We start from the raw sequence: 18,653 nt of genomic DNA on the forward strand, positions 1-18,653 counted from the left end.
GAAAAGCAGAGTCAATATTTATCTGCAGAATCTGTTCATTTCAACTCTTCAAATTCTTTATCATCTCTCACTCTCAGAATGCTGACTTTTAATGATGATCTGAATCAATCTATCTATTACACCGCAGGCAATCTTATGAATCTTATACAGATGATACTATGAAACCAGATGACTGTGGCTGAAATCACTCAACATCTCACTACACCTGTACAAAGAGACACTATGAGGGATGAGTTACAGAAATATCAGAAGAAAGTCAAATATGCACTAGATATCAAATCAGTGATCACATTTGATGACTCTAATTATGAAGCCTGATGTGTTGATATATTGACTGATGCAGAAGTTATTGATGAAACTGACATTCTATTGAGAACTTAATAAGAATTCTCTTTTACACATTATATTGACTTCAAGAAGTGAAGGATCTGTTTCAAGTCTCTATATAGGTGTATGCTATTGAGTCTTGTTAGAAACATTCAAATCACTATTGAAACCTTGGAAGCTGACAATGCTGCAGCTCTGTGAGACAAGATTAATGTTGAATATGTAATATCACTGATAGAAGAATGAGTTAATGTCTTCAAGAAATTGATAAAATTATAAGTCAAGGAGAATAATTATCTTACTTTCCAGAGATATTTCTGCTATCTTGTTACCTGTCACAAGGAGCTCTGTCAGAGCACTGAGAATGTATATCATGATCTTTTCCTTAATAACCTGCAGGATTATCAAAGACTGTTTATCAAGACACATTTGAATAAGTTTTTCTTCACTGGCCAGGAACTCATTGTCAACATTGATATTGATGATTTGATGAAGCAACTGATCAATTGAACATTCAAGAAGATCATCACTGAGTGAAAAAAGCAGTCTCAGACTGATTCTGTGACTGTGAAAAAGAACAAAGATAAGGATAAAGATGAGAACAAAAGCACATCTGTATAAAAGTGCACTCACTGCAGAAGATATGAACATACTGTTGACAGATGTTTTATCTTACACTCTGATAAAAAGAAAAAGAAGGATGACAAGAAGAATGACAAGAAGAAAGAGAAGAAGAATGACTTGATGAGTTCTCAATCAGCAGTGAATGCAGTAATTATAAAGATTGAGTTCTACTTCTTCTTCACAGTCACTGAAAAATCATTCTCTAGATCTTGGTATTTGAACACATGTGCAAGCCTGAATATGACAGATGAGCTTTATTCTTTTTCAAACATCAAATCTTTTAATGATAATATCTCTGTCAATTCTGCAACTGAGAGAACTGAGTTTGTTAAGAAGATTGAGACTGTCATCTTGAAGGTTGAGAATGATGATATTAACTTGCAGAATGTTCACTATATTTCTAATATTACAGTTAACCTGCTCTCATTTGCAAAGCTTGAAGATCAGAGATTCTGATTTACATTGTCTTTCACTATTCTCTCATTTTTCATTTGCAGAGCTCTGAACAGTGTTATTTTTCATACAGTTTGAACTGCTCAGAACAATATATATAAGATTGATAAACAGAAGTTCAATGAGAATCTCAATTATCTGAACAAGGCAGTCAAGTATATTGTGATGCCACACAAGTATGATTTTGATCAAAAAGTTGATCTTCCTGTGGCTGCTGCTACTACTGTTAATAACATTGATTCTACAGTCTCAAATACAGGTCTCAAGAATACAAGAATATCAAAGACTCTTTTGAACTGACACTGTGATCTCAGTCACATTCACACTGATGCTATAATTGCTATGGCTAAGAATTCTCATACTGAAGTCACAATTAAAGGCTCTAAGACTAAGTTCTTTTGCAAGGAATGTGTCAAGGCTGATATGATGTGAGATTATTCAAAAACACTGATGCCTAGATCTATTCAACTCATTGAGAAGGTTCATATTGACCTTGCAGGTAGTGAATGTACATTGAAAGATCTCTCTGACCATCTCTTAGAGTCTCACCAGAGGATCAAATACTGAATGCTCATCACCTGTGATGCAACCTGCTACTGTTGAATATATTTTTTAAAGTTCAAGAATGAGGCTGTTCAATACTTTGAGTTGTGGCTCAGATTCATGAATAATCTCAGGTATACAGCCTCTGCTTTTCTACAGACTGATATTGATGATGTTTTCTGATTCATATGTATACACACAGTTATGAATTCATATGATATCAAATGAGAATTAACAGCATCATATTCATCACATCAGAATGATGTTTCTGAATGTGAGATCTGTACTATTATGAGACAGGTTAGAGCTGCTCTTTTGAAAGGTAATCTTTCTAAGAAGTTCTGAGCAGATGTTCTAGAGACAGTGATTGCAATAATTAATAATACTTTCATATCTACAGTTCTTTACAACTTGAAATTTTAGCCCTCTACTGCAGAGATCCCTGTGATTTCAAGTTCACATAAGATTTCTTGATATGCACTTACAAATACTCTGCTGAATGTAAGGCATTTTCACTGATTGAGTGCAGAGATTTTTGTTCACTTGCATGAATCTCAGTGGCCTGTGAATAAGCTTTCTTCATGTGCTGATTTCTATTGTATCATTGAATTCAGTGACACATCAATATATTGTCTATGATATTCTGAATCTGACAAGATTATTGTCAGTAGTGATGTGAGATTCTCAATCACTGAAAAACCAGTTGCCACATCTGTGGCACTCATTAATAATGCTGGTGAACTGGAACTGGAACTGGAACCTGATATTCATCTGATTGATAATGAAGATGCTTCTGATATTGATGATCTGAATTTCACATGGTTGCGGCCTGTGAAATCGCTGGCTACTTACACTCTGAGCCTCATTACAGGTAACCTCCCGAAGTTCTACAAGAATGTCACATCTCAGCCAGGGAGGGTAGGAGATTATTGAAAGAAGTTCATGCAATGCGAGATTATCAACCTGAAGAGATGCAATACATGAAGTTTGATCTCTAGATCTGATGTTCTGAGGAGTGAACTGATTGCTCTGAGCTGTTGAGTGTTTCTTGAGAAAGATAGATCTGCAGACCTGAATGCCAATTCTGATGATATTCTTAGAAAATCACATTGAGTGATTTGTGATAACTGACTTAAGAAGGATTCTAGAGAAGAGATCTATGCTTCTGTCATCACTGATACTATCAATTGTATTCTTTTTACAATAGCAGTACTATGCAGTTGAATACTCTGTTAAGTGAATATAGTGATAGCATATCTTCATGAGCATCTCACTAAGAAGGTCTATATGAGACAATTCATCAGATTTGAGACAGGTTCACTGAAAATGCTTGTCTGCGCGATTGAGAGTAGTCTATACAGCCTGAACTCTGCAGTGAAGATCTGATATGATTACTTAACAGCTCTGTTGAGCAATCTTGAATTTACAGTCAGTGCTCATGATTCAGCACTCTGATATCATACATTCAGACATCACCTCTATATGACAATCTATATTAATGATCTCAACATCATATTCAAAGCTTCTGAGAATGCTGATTGACTAGTGAGTATACTCAGTGAGAAATTGAAAGTCAAGAATTTACATCAGTCAATCAAGTATTTGAGTATGAAGATCAATTATTTGAATAAGAGAATTGATTTGATATATTATCAATATATCAAATGCCTTGTTGAAGATTTCTATCTTGATAATACAGCTGTTGTCAGAACATCAATGAAGAATGAATTCTGTATTAATGATTTCTCTATATCTGAGAAAGAGACTGGTTTCACAATTCAGTGATATCAATATGATGTGAATTGCTTGCAATATCTCACAGTTAAAACACATTCTGATATCACTCACACTGTCTCACTACTCACTTAATGAAATGTTGATTCAACATCTCAATGTTGAAAGGCTCTATTACACATTATATATTATTTGAAAGAGATCATGAATCTGGGCATTTTCTATGAATGTGGTCTGTATGAGAGATCTGTTTCTTCTGTTTCTTTCATTTCTACTATTTCTACTGTTTCTATCAATCCCTCTGTTATCTCTGATTTCTCTGATGATTTCTACCTACCCTTCAGCTACTCAGATTCTGATTGAGCCAGTCTCTTGAATGATGATAGGAAATCAACATCTGGCTATGTTTTTAAGCTTGCAGGCAGCCTGATTTCATGGCATTTGACAAAGCAACCTTGTATATCTCTAAGTTTCAATGAGGCTGAATATGTGGCTCTTAGCAAGGCAGTTCATAAGGCAACATGAATTCAGAACCTCATGATTGAGCTTGACTTCATCACTACATCTCTGATATGAATTCTTGCTGATAATAAGAGTGTTATAGATCTCACAAAGGTGGCAGTCATTACAGCCTGAAGTAAGCACATTGATACACATTTTCATTTTTTGTGTTGACAGTTGAATCAGAGGGTCATTGATTTAGAATACATTCTCATCACTCAGATAACAGTGAATGAACTCACTAAACCTCTAGACAATGTGATATTTACATGATTCATGGTTTTGCTAGGTCTTACAGGTGTAAAAGTTGGGAATGTTTAATTTTATATTTGTATTTGGTTTTGACAGACTATCTTGGTGGTTTGGGTGTTTTTGTATGTGATTCTTGTTATCTCGAGGGGGGGTGTTGGCCCTTATGACTGTTGCAGTTAGCGATCCCACTAGATCACGTGACCCACCACTATATTATGTTTCTGTAGATAGATCTATCAATACAACCTTCAACTATTCTACATGTTATTCTTAGTGAGAATCTCACTTATGAGTAAGCTAGTTACAGGAGCTAGCTGGGCGGCGGCTCTTTAGAGGGAATGATAACCCCTGAAGCGGGTCTGAGAGAACAGAGACAGCGGTCGGTTATATAGAATGTTAAAATATGTATATAGCTTAAGATGTAAACTGCAGAGGTCTGTTCTGTAGCTCTCTTTACTTTATCTTTTTCTTTATCTTTTTCTTTCAATTTCTTTCTATCTATTTATTTAATGTGTCTATCTTTGAGACTGTGTTCTTTTTCTCTTTTCTTTTGTCATGATATTGTCAAATGATTTTAAAGTATTAAAAGATGTTAAAACACTGCAATTTATAAACAGTTTTTATATTCTGGGCTGGAATTTTCTGATTTTGCATATCTGAAATTGATGAATGTATAATAGTTAACTTTACAGACATAGAAAAAACCCTGAGAACTAAAGTTCTCAGGTAGATGTCATAGTCTCTGACTGCATACATCTATAGTTGAAGAATAATAATAATAATAACATTATTCAGATATATCATAGAAAGATTCAATTGATAAATATAAGAACCTCACTTCTATACAAGGTCAGCAGATTACTCTTTCTTGACAATGAGATGTTGCTGAGGTATCACTCTGACTATTCTTACTTATGAAATGAAAGAAGAGTATCTGCTCATTATCTATATAGAATAGCTAGATACTGACTTCTTATCAAAGAAGTCAGTGATTTGTTTTTCTTCTACTGAAATGTATACAAGAGTTACTGCATGTCTCATACAATCTTCTTAGTATACTAAGTATTATATCTGTGATATTCTTATAATAATTCTGTAGTCTATGAGCTTGCTATTTAAGTAAGATAGTCAAGTTCACTTATACAGCTTCTTAAATAACTACTTCTATATAATACTACTGACTAGTCATCACTTCAGTTCTATTATATTACAATTCAAATCACTTGATCTGATTACAAGTTTGAATCAGTCAAGCTCTAATAGATTAATATAATCTTATACACTTATACTGAGACTGATCTGATCTCACTCTCTGAGAAAAACACTATATTATTTTCTAAAGTGTATACATCTCTATCTCAGCAGAAATCTGAGATTTCTGAACCTGCTGTATATTTTAACATAAGCTCTTTAATCACTCTATCACTGCTGCAGCCTCTACACACCTATATCTATTATGAAGATAGAGAGATTAAGATCAGAGATTCTCTGAGATATAAGAGAAATATCTTATCTGAATTTCACAGCTTTATCTGTACTCTTGAATGAAAATTTCACCTTAATCTGAGTCAGTATAATACTTATAAGATATAAGTAATATACACTATCAACCTTCTTAAAGACATCTCTGTGACTACTTAAGTCATTAAGAAGAGAGAGCTTGAGTGTATTAATACTGCAATGACTTAGAAAGAATTCAAGAACTTTCTACTGAATTAAATCAAAGATCACTGCAACTGCAGCTTCACAGTAGTACAGTGATTTAACTCATTATATTAATGAGATAATAAGAATTCTTTCAATTTCAATACAAGATTTGAAGAATATTGATAGAAATTAACTGATGATTTGAATTAATTAAAAATACAGCTTTATCTCATAAAGCTGACTCATAAGATACAGATAATAATATTATAATATCAGAGTTCATTAATTAATTACACTGAGCTTGTTAATCTGACTTTCTGAATCTATTTGAATAATCAATTCTTTAAGAAAAAGATTAACAAGACTTCTTCTAAGTAATCAATAACAGAATTTAAACAGTATTATGACAGCTTCAGTGCAGAGAAAGTAAAGAAGAATTTGAAGTATTCTGATTCTTCACTCACTGTGAAGAAATGTTAAAAAAGATTTGATAAAGATTTCTGTTTCAACTGTAAAGCTGATAATTACTATGTCAGTAATTATAAGAAGCTGAAGAAGAGAAGAAACTAAGAAGATATCTTCTCAAAGTCAACTTCTCTTCTGATAAATATATTCATGAAAGATAAAGAAGAGAAAGAAATAAAGAATTAATAATTCTCATATCTTTAAGTTCATATTACAATCATAATATATACTCTGAATGAGAAGATACTAGTGAGATGCTTACTTGACTCTGAAGTGAATATTAACTTCATATTCTATTTCTTTTCTTTGATGAAGAGTTAAAAGAAGATAGATCTGTCAGATCATGTAAAATTTACTAATGAAATAAAATATCACTGTTTTAACATAATTCAAGTGACATGTGTGATCACAGACTTAGAAGAAATCTTCAAGAAAAGCAGTCTGCTTCTTCATTCAGTTAATATTATAGATAAGAACATTATTCTAGATCTTCTATGATTGAGAGAAAATAATTCTCTCATTGACTGAGTTACTCAGATGTGACAGTACTGTCTCACTAATTAAGAGACAGTGATAGAGAAATCTGAAGAGTTTCATCAGAAGAATCTTGAGAAAAAGATAGAGTTGATATACTGTGTAGTAGATGATTGAGACTTAAAGATAGATGAAGAAGTCATCACTCTTGCTGCAAGATTAGCAGCAGTATCTGTCATTGAAGACAGATATATATGATATCTCTTTACAGATTTTAAGAATGTCTTTTTGAAAAGAAAAGCAGTGAAGTTTCCTGATATCAAGATATCATATAAGATTTATCTTGAAGACAGTGTAATAGCACTGTACAGATCTCTTTACAACTTATCTGTAAAGAAATTGAATGTTCTGTGCAAATATCTTAAGAAAGTGCAATCAAAGAACTGAATATATTCATCAAAGAGTCTGACAGAGATGTTTATACTCTTTATACTCAAGAAGAATAGTAGACTATGTCTATGTATAGACTACAGAGGTCTTAATAAGATGACAGTTAAGAATTACTATTCATTACTGTTAATTGATGAGATGATTGATTGATTATCTGAAGTAAAGATATTCTCAAAGATTGATATACAGAATTTGTATTATAGAATCAGAGTTAATAAAGATAATATTTAAAAAACAGCTTTTTATATCAAGTACAGCAATTTTGAATATCTTGTTTTATCTTTTAATCTTTATAATGCTTCAGCTATCTTTCAGATCTATATAAATGAGATACTGTGAGATCTTGTTAATATCTTCTGTATAGTATATCTGAACAACATTCTAATCTTCTCAAAATTAGAGAAAGAATATGATACTCATATTTGAGAAGTGTTGAGTTGCTTGAGACAGTATTAACTCTATGCAAACACTGAAAAATGCTCATTCTACATATAGAAGATTGATTTCTTAGATTATATTATTGAAATGAACAGCATTTCAATAAACAGAAGTCAGATCTCTGTCATTAAGAACTGATCAGCACTGTGAATATATTATAAGATGCAGATATTTCTAAAATTTCTAAATTTCTACAGATAATTTATCTATATATATTCACAGATTACTGTCCCTCTTACAGATCTGTTAAAGAGAAGTGTGAAAGACAGAAAAACAGAACTATTTATTCTCATTTAAGACACTGCACAGGCATTTGCAGAATTGAAACAAGCTTTTACAGATATCATAATACTGAATTATTTTAATCTTAACTTACTCAGTCAGTGTGAGACTGATGCATCTGAGAATGAGATCTGTGAAATCTTTTTACAATTAATATCAGAGGCCTTTCAACATTGAAAGAATCAGAGAATAATTATCTCTGAGAAAATAGGTAATGAATTATCTATGAGAGAAGATTTTTTCATGAAGTCTATAAGATGCTGTGAATAAAGATCAGTGATCTTCTTCTTCAAGAAGTTATTACTCACACAGAGAAGATATGATATTCATAATTAAAAGAGATTAGTAATTGTCAAATTCTTTAAGATCTGATAATATTATCTTCAGAGTAGTAAGTACTCAGTACAAGTTCTTACTGATTATATAAATCTGTGTTACTTCTTGATAATAAAGAGCTTGACAGAATATCAAGTCAGATAAGTAGAGCTGCTTTCAGAGTATAATTTCTATATCTAATATCATTCAGATCAGCTTAATCTCACTGATATATTATCTAAATAGTCTGATTATAATATCATTGATATAAAGAAGAATTCTATAAAAGAATCTCTATCATTACTGCAGAAGATGCTGACTGCAGAGAGTTGAAATTCTCTGAAGCTTGAAAACAGCACTGAAGAGACAGCTGTATAACTTAGTATGAGAGATGAAAGAAAACTCAGATCTCTGCAGAGAACTGATACTGAAGATTATAAGCTTCTTATATTATATCTTACAATCATTGAATTGACAAAGAATGAAATGATCTACAATCTTTCAACTCAACTACTTTTGAAATTTATTAATAAGTTATAGAAGAAGAATATCTCTACTACAGCTTAAATTCAGAAGTTGAAGAAGAAAGAATCTGATTTAAACTTGAAAGAGACAGACTCTGAGTAGAATAGTACTGTTAAGAAACTAAGTCACTGATAACTAGAAGAATGTGAACTTCTACTGCTAAATAATTCAGTCTTCATCTCTTATAGCAGAGCAGTGTGTCAGAAGTTATTAAGAATTTATTATAATAATTCTCATACAGAGCACTTCAGATTAAAGAAGACTAAGAAGCTTCTAAAATATAAATATATTTAAAACAAGCTTCAGACAGATATTAAAGAGTATATTAAAACTTATAATATCTATTAAAGAATAAAGATTCTGCAGTATAATTAATACAGTGAGTTGATATCACTGTCTGTTTCAAAGAACTCATGACAGAATCTATTAATAAATTTCATAGTTGATCTGCTGAAGTCAACAAGAGTCAAAGAATATGACTTAATTTTAATCATTGTTAACTACTTTATAAAGATGATCAGATATATCTCTACTTATAAAAAGATTAAAGTCTCAGAATTAACTAACCTGTTTTTAAATATTATTATTTATAATCACAGTGCTTTAAAATTATTGATAACAGATTAAGAATCTCTCTTCATCAGTAAATACTGATCAGCTTTTTACTATTATCTTATAATAAAATGCCTTCTCAGTATTATATTTCATCTGCAGACAGATTATCAGACTGAATATCAGAATCAGATACTAGAACAGCATTTTTAAGTGTTCTATTTATATTATTAGAATGATTGACTTAAACATCTTCTAATCACTGAATTTGTATATAATAATGTAAATAATATAATCTTAAAGAATCTTCTTTCTATACTTATTATGAATATAATTCTTTATTACTCAGTGATGTCATAGATGACATTTTAAAGAGAGAGATAGATAGTCAGAATGTTGAACAGATACAGAGAACAGAGTATCTCTCAGTATCAGAAGTAAAAGTGAGATTGAAACTTTTGAATAAAATTCATAAGAAGACAGTGAAAAGCATTCATCATACTCAGAAGCAGTAGATGAAATACTATAATTAAAAACATCTTTCAATGAAGTTCTTGATAGAGAACTAAGTACTACTTTCAGCAAAGAATATTAAGACAATGAGACTGTGTAAGAATCTCAGTGAGTGATGACTAGAATCTTTCTCAGTAACAAGAGTGATGAGTAAGCAGATATATAAGTTAAAATTACTTACAGAATTGAAATTAATTCATTCTGTTTTTCACATTTTCTATTTAAAGCTCTATAAGTAACATCTCAGAGTGAAGTCATCTCAGCTGAATAATATTAAGATTGAGAGTAATACTGAATATCTTGTAGAGAAAATATTGAATAAGTGAATATATTATAAGAAGCTTCAATATCTTATGAAATGAAAAGATTATTTATTATCAGAGAATTCATAAGAACTGCTTGAGTATTTGAAAAATACTGAGAAAGAGATTGCAAGCTATAAGACAGCTAGTAGAGATCATCTCATTACATATCAGAGATGTTGAATAAGAAATACTACTTAAGACTTCTCATTTTTTCTTAAAGAGTTTTTAGAGATAATCTCATAGTAATAAGCAGATATCTTGTGAGCTCTATAGCACTCTTCTTCTATTTTCTTTTAAAGAACTTTTTAGAAGTTTAATAAGACTACACAAGTGTAAAAGTCCTGAAGCAGTTAGAGAAAAGAGATATTTGAAATTAATAAAAAAATTAATATTATTAATCTGCAGACTACTGCTATTCTAATAGAGCTGCAGCCTGCTGAAAAAGTAAAAGAAGAGATCAGAGTCTACTCATTAATAATCACACTCTTATCAAACTCATTCTTCACTATTGAAGTCTTTAGTATTAGTATCTTTGTCTATTAAGAAGTTAGTACTGTGATACTGCAGAGAAGCATGCTGTAGAAGAGTATGAGAGATACTGAATATATTAACTTATTAACTTATAATGTATCTCAGTCATCTGCTTCAACTGAAGTAAGATTCTCTTTAATCAGTAATTGATCTCTGCAGCACTTTCAACAGTGACACTGATTAATTTCTTCTTAAGATCAGTCATTCTGAGATGTTTTTTCATCTTAGAGATTCATGCTTTTATCTTTTTTTGCAGATGAGTAAGAGAAATCTTCTCAGTCTTGATAGAATTTATCAATACTTGAAGCTCTGAGACTCTCACTCTGTACTACTTAAGCATCTAAGCTTTTTATCAGAACTGATACAACATCTTTCTGTGAGATAATACTTACAGAGAGACAGAAGTCATTGTTACAGATATAATGAAAATAATGAGAGTAGTAGAAGAGACAGATATATAAAATCCTTCTCTTCTTCAGCTGCTTAGTGTAGTGCAGATAAGTAGTGATATTAGTCAGAGACTGTATCAGAGCCTTCTCACAGAGAGAAGATAAAGAAATCACAGAACTCTGCAGACTCAACTCAGCAGTATCTCAAGCAGAACTCAAATGTGTTATGAGAGAAGAACTATTAATTAAGCTTCTCAGAACTGCTGTTTCTGAAATCAAGCTCTCTCTGAGATTCTCTTCAAATGATCGCACAGAGTCATATGTTATTATATTAATTGAAGAGAAGAGCAGTGTTGCAATAGCAGTGAGAAGAGCAGAGAATGAACCAGACACAGATAAACTGACTGACAGAAGAAATGACATCTCACTGCAAGGCACAGCAACTACTACTATTGCTGCAAGAGAAGCAGAAGAAGATATGATAATGAGAGTGATACTTTCACAGCTCATTAATATCACTGTCTCTGCCTTCAACCTAACTTTCTTGATGATCACAGAGGCTGCAGCTTCATCACAAAGATGTTTATTATTTACTAGAAAATGTCAGAATAAGTCTCTTATTGTCTCTCAAGAATGATGCTCTCATGCACTCACTATTACAGATGAGGGAAAGGGAAGAAAAATGTGTCACAGAGAGAGAAATCTTTTCAAAAAATCCTGCTACTACTGTTAGCTTTGTCTCTAAAACACACTACTTTTGTAGAGAATTTCATATATAGAATGAAATATAATGAGAGATCTGTAAGTCACTTATTAACTATGTTTTTCACATTTTAAATTAATATATAAGAAATCCACTTATCACACATTTAATTTGAATAAAGATGAAAAAAGAAAGATCTACACAGTTAGCAGAAAAACTCATCTATTTCTTTATATCATATACAGCATATGTGCTATCAAATCAGTTGATAATCATTGCTATATAACAAAGATAATTTCTAATCTGATAATCTTGAGAGTATAGAGACTATACTCTTAAAGAGAAGAGTATTATCACACTCTCAGCTGTATTAAGACTCTGTTACAGTTTCACACAGCATATTACTTTTATGTGAATAATTTCATTCTGTCTGAACCAGTTTTCAATTGCTCTATAACATTATTCAGATATATCATAGAAAGATCTGATTGATGAATATAAGAACCTTACTTCTATATAAGGTCAGCAGATTACTTTTCCTTGATAATAAGATATCACTGAGATATTACTTCATCTATTCTCACTCATGAAATAAGAGAAGAGTATCTGCTCATTTTCTATATAGAATAGCTATATGCTGACTTCTTATTAAAGAAGTCAGTGATTTGTTTTTCTTCTACTGAAATATATACAAGAGTTACTGTGTGTCTTATATAATCTTCTTAGTATACTAAGTATTATATCTGTGATATTCTCATAATAACTCTGTAGTCTATGAGCTCACTATTTAAGTAAGATAGTCAAGCTCACTTATACAGCTTCTTAAACAACTATCTCTACATGACGCTGCTGACTAGCCACTGCTTCAGTTCCGTCATGTTACAATTACTGCAGTGCTGAGCTGATTCTATAAAGTCACTCAGTGAAAGACTTCACAGACAAAGTCTTAGAAAGAGAAGAGTATATAAGAAATCTCACTTCTCACAGATTCTTTACCTCTATTTCTATCTCTCATGTAATTAATTGTAATTAATAGAATTAGCAGCTCTTGGCTACACACAACTATATAGACTGAAGTTTGTGAATACTATTCACAACTCAGCTTGAATACTACTATACATTTGATCTCTACATTTTATCTTTCTATCACAAATACTTCTAGTAGTTAACAGTACATATCACGCCAAGCTGCAAACACCTGAATAATCGCCTGCGAGCACTTATTCTTACAATTAATATGAAGATGTCTATACATATGAAGTTAATAATCTCAATTATAATCTTATATTAGAACTTGTCTGACTATCTGAATAAGATATCTTATTAAACACTTAAAACAGAAGCTTAATATTTTCTAACAATGATAGAATCTATGAAGATAATATTTATCAGACTATAAATCTAACACAGATCTCTGTCAATATCTATGAAATGCTCTGAAAAAGAAGTCACTGAAAAGATCACTGATAACAGAACTATGTAATAATCTATTTCATCAGTCTGACTGATATTAAGAAAGCTCTAGAGAAGTTATTCTGTATTATAATAACAGATTCTTATACAAAACTCTTTCAATAATATCATGAATATCTAGATGTCTTCTGACAAAATAATATTACAAATATACTTCTCTTACAACACTCAGAAGTAGATCACAGCATCAAGTTAGAAAAGAAGAATGATAAAAATTCTGAGTCATCATAAGACTCTCTTTATAATATATCTCAAGATAAACTTCTTCTTCTTCAGAAGACACTCAATGATCTATTGAATAAGAAATTCATATATATTAGAAACTCTTTCACTGCAGCTTCTATTCTCTTTGCAAAGAAATCAGATAAAGAACTTCAATTCTGTGTAAACTATCAAGAATTGAATAGATTAATCAAGAAGAACTGCTATTCTTTATCTCTTATCAATGAAACTCTAGCTTGCATCAGACAAGCTCAATGATTTATAAAACTAGATATTATCACTGCATTTTATAAAATTCATATCATTAAATAAGATGAATGACTTACGGTATTGTGAACATGTTATAATCTCTTTGAATAAATAGTTATACTCTTTGAACTGATCAATACTCTCAGTACATTTCAGAAGTATATTAACTAAGCACTTCAGAATTTTCTTGATGAATTTATATCTGTATATCTAAATAACATTCTCATCTTTACTGATGAATTCAGAAAAGAATATCAAGAATACATGTAAAGAGTATTACAATAATTGTAAGAAGCAGAACTATTAATATATATTAATAAGTATGACTTCAAAGTCAAGAGTATTAAATATCTAGGTTTTATCATAGAAGCTGGCAAGGAGATTTAAATGAATCTCAAGAAAGTCTCTGTCATTCTTGAATGAGAAGCTTCATATACTGTGAAACATGTACAAAGCTTTATCAGATTTACTAACTTCTATCAGTGATTTATATGAAACTTCTCAGATATTGTGAGATCACTTACAGAACTTATCAGAAAGAACTCAGTATTTTAGTGATTACTGAATACTAAAACTGCATTCACACAGATAAAGAAGATATTCATTAATATATCTCTACTAATGATATTTAACTCTGATTATAGAATAGTTATTGAAGCTGACTTCTCTGACTATGTTACAGAGAGAGCTATATTGCAATATAATAATAAAGATGTCATATAATTATATATCTTCATATCTAAGAAACTGAGTCTCACTGAATATAACTATAAGATCTATGATAAGAAACTTCTCACAATTGTATACTATTTAAAAGAATGAAACTCTGAACTTCAAAGTGTCTCTGAATTTGAGATAATCACAGATTATAAGAATCTCAAGTATTTTATAATAATCTGTAAACTCACTGAGTAACAGATACAATGATCTGAGTTCTTAAGTCACTTTCATTTTATAATACACTACAGATCTGACAGTTAGAACTCAATGATAGATGCTCTCTTGTAATGAGAGTAAGATATATCTGTTAATGTAACAGACATCTGTTGAATGAACTGAGAGCATCAGCTCTTAGATCTGAAGATATTGATTTATTATTATTATTATTATTCTTCAATTATAGATGTATGCAGTCAGAGACTATGACATCTACCTGAGAACTTTTAGTTCTCAGAGTTTTTCCTATATCTGTAAAGTTAACTATTATACATTCATCAATTTCAGATATGCAAAATCAGAAAATTCCAGCCCAGAATACAAAAACTGTTTACAAATTGCAGTGTTTTAACATCATCTCATACTTTGAAATCATTTGACAATATCATGACAAAGGAAAAGAGAACACAGTCTTAAAGATAGACACATTAAATAGATAGACAGAAAGAAATTGAAAGAAAAAGATAAAATAAAGAAAGACTGTAATAAAACAAATTATTAAAAGATAGTATATAGCTGTTTTAACAGACTATATCTGGTTGATTTCCTTCTCTTCATATTCAGATAATTCTGAATTTAACCATTTTCTTATAGCTGCTTGAGTTTCTGATAGAAAGTCTATTAAGTATTTAATTCCTGTCTCAGTTGAGAATAAGAATCTCATATTTAATTGATTTAGATCATACTTCTCTTTCAATCTGGCTCTGAGACTATTGTATAATGCACAGTACATTACAATATGCTCAGAATTCTTATTTGTATTACAGAATGAGCATTCTATTGAGTCAAATCTATCATCAAATCTTTGTATATAAGATTTGAAATAGCCATGTCCTAGTTTCAGCTGTATTATAAATGAGAATATTTTCTTTTTACATTTAATTGAACAAGATTTCCACTTGAGCTTTGTTTCAAATCTTGAATAATGTATACTCTTCTTTTGTTTTTATCAGCTTTCATTTCACTTGTCTAAACAAGATTCTTTTATTTTTCTCTTTATAAAAGATCAGGATACAATTTTTTAAATAGATCTGCTTAATTCTGCATCCTTTTTTGCAGCTGAATCAGTCAATTCATTGTCATGAATATTCATATGAGCAGGAACTCAGTGTAGATGAATAATCAGCTTTGATGTTCTTCTCTTTTGAATTTTCAAAACAGAGTTTAAGATCAGTTCAAGATTCATTTGATCATTATGAATCTGACTATTTCTAAGTCTTTTTAAAGCAGCTTGACTATCAGAGAATATTCATACCTCTTTCAAACAATTTCCTCTTCTATGAGATTTTATTTCAATGAGTTTGAAAGCTTTTACTATTGCAAATAGTTCAGCATCAAAGACTTCACATTCAGAGCCTAGATTTCATAAATCTGAGATAAAATTGATATTATCTGCAGTATAAGCAATGCCTGCGCCTAATCTATTCAAGTTCTCATTTTTTGAGTTATCTGAATAAATCAGAATAGAGTCTTTTATATTGATTGTAGAGATTCTCTTTGAATACTGTTCATATTCTTTCTCTTTTGATAGTTTACTTATTTATAAATCTATAAGAGATTCAAGCTTTTCTCTTCAGGGAGATAACTTCTCATGATCAACTTTTTCAATATTTAAAGAAGAAAATTGATTTTTAATCAGAGAGCATAGTCTGTACAGTTAAGAAGGCATTTTCTTTGAAGAATTATTTTCATTTCAATCAAGAAATCTATTTCAATTCAGTTCATTTCCAGAGTTAATTGATGAAAATGAAGAAGAGACTCTTTCTCTGATTATATGATTTGAGCTCATCTTTACAACTCTCAGAGCATAGTTTATACAGGCCTTTTCAAATCTAATAGCAGGAGAAGGAATGAAAGCTTCAATTTTCATTGCTTTAATAGAAGATGATTTGAATGCTCTCAGAATTCTTCTCAAGGCTCTGTTTTACAGACTTTGAAAGAGTTCAGTGAAATTCCCTTGATTATTCCACCAAATTTGAACTTCATAATCAGCTACTGATGTAATACAGGCTATATATAACTGTTTCATAGCCTGGAAGAATAGATCTCTCTCTGTATTTGATAGTCTGATTATGTTGTTCAATAGTCTTTCTGCCTTGACAGTTCTTTGTTGAATGTGATATTTAAAATTCAACTTGGAGTTTAATCATACTTCTAATCATTTGACATTTACACTGGGTTTAATCTCTCTATTTAAAAGAGTTAGAGATAGTTCTTTCTCATTGAATCTAGAAAAGAAATGAATTAACTCAGTTTTATTCATATTAAATTGAATTTGATTGATATCTGCTCTAACAAAGATTTTCTTTGCAGCTTCTTCAATTACTTTCAAATTCTCTTTGATAGTTTTTGAGCTGTAGACTAGACCAATATCATCCACATAACTTGGAGATCGCACTATTCTCATATTTCTGTTTTTAAATAGATATGCAGTGTATATTGCAAATAAAATGAGCAAGATTGAAGATTTCTGTGATACTTCTATTTTTATATCAGTCTTGTCTTGTTTCATTCCATCAAAGAAGAGTTGTATACTTCTTTTAGATATAAAACAGTTAACTCATTTTATTAGAGAAATTGACAGTTTTAATATCTTCAATGTCTGAATTAACTTTGACTTTGAAACATGGTCAAATGCTTCTTTTATATCAATAAAAACTGCAGTTGAGACCAGATTCTCATGCTTTGCTATTTGAATATTATGAACAACTGAGAGAACAGTGTCAATTGCAGAACACTGTTTTCTACCTCTCATTTATTCACTGAATAAAAGAGAATCATCTATAGAGCTTATAAAAGATAGTTGAGTAGCTATTATCTTTTCTAAAACCTTTCCTAGGCAGTTCAATAGAGATATTACTCTATATGACTTAGGAATTGAAGTTTTTCTATTAGATTTTACAAGAATCACTTCAGTGACTTCTCTTCAGCATTCAGAATGATATTCATTTTTCAAGAGATTGAAAAAGAGCTCAAAATATTCATTCTTTAAGTAGAAATATGTATTCTGAATAATCAAGTGATTAATTGAATCAGGACCTGCAGCAGTTTTAACAGAACTTGAGAAGATAGCTGACTCTAATTCATCTTGTGTAAGATCAGGCCATTCCCAGTCATTTTCATCAATGTAGTTGAGAAGTGATATATTCTCTTTCTCTGAATCTGAATCTCAATCTGAATCTGAATCTGATGAGTTCTGAAAAAGAATTCTCATGAAAGCTTGACATTTTTTCTCAAAAGAGTTTGCTGTATATGATTCATTCTGAAACTCATATTTCAAGGCTGGAAGTTTTGCTACACTTCTTGTTTTAGTATAGTTAAAAGCTTTAAAAACTTTCTTTTCTTGTGCTTCTTCAAGAAATTTATTCCAGCAGTCTGTTTTAGCTCTTTTAATATCTAAAAAATATTCATTTCTGACAGCTTTGAACTCTTCATCAGATATTACATCATTCTTTCAATCTCTTCTAGCAGTAGCTAATTCTTTTCTTTTAGATGAGATATTCTCATTTCACCAAGGTTTTAAATACTCAGAAGATTTTCTCTTTGAAATATTATCTCTAACACTTGTTAGAATAATAGATGTAATAAGCTTCACTCTATTCTCAAGCATTTCATTTGAGATATCTTGACCAGAATTTCAATATAGCTCATTCTGTCTCTCAGATTTTAACAGTTTTATACTTTCTTCAACTGCTTTTCAATCAGCTTTTTCAAAGTTATACTGATTAGAGAGAAGAGGATTTTCACTCA

Source organism: Blastomyces dermatitidis (assembly GCF_000003525.1).
Source record: "Blastomyces dermatitidis ER-3 genomic scaffold supercont1.13, whole genome shotgun sequence".
NCBI lineage: Eukaryota > Fungi > Ascomycota > Eurotiomycetes > Onygenales > Ajellomycetaceae > Blastomyces > Blastomyces dermatitidis.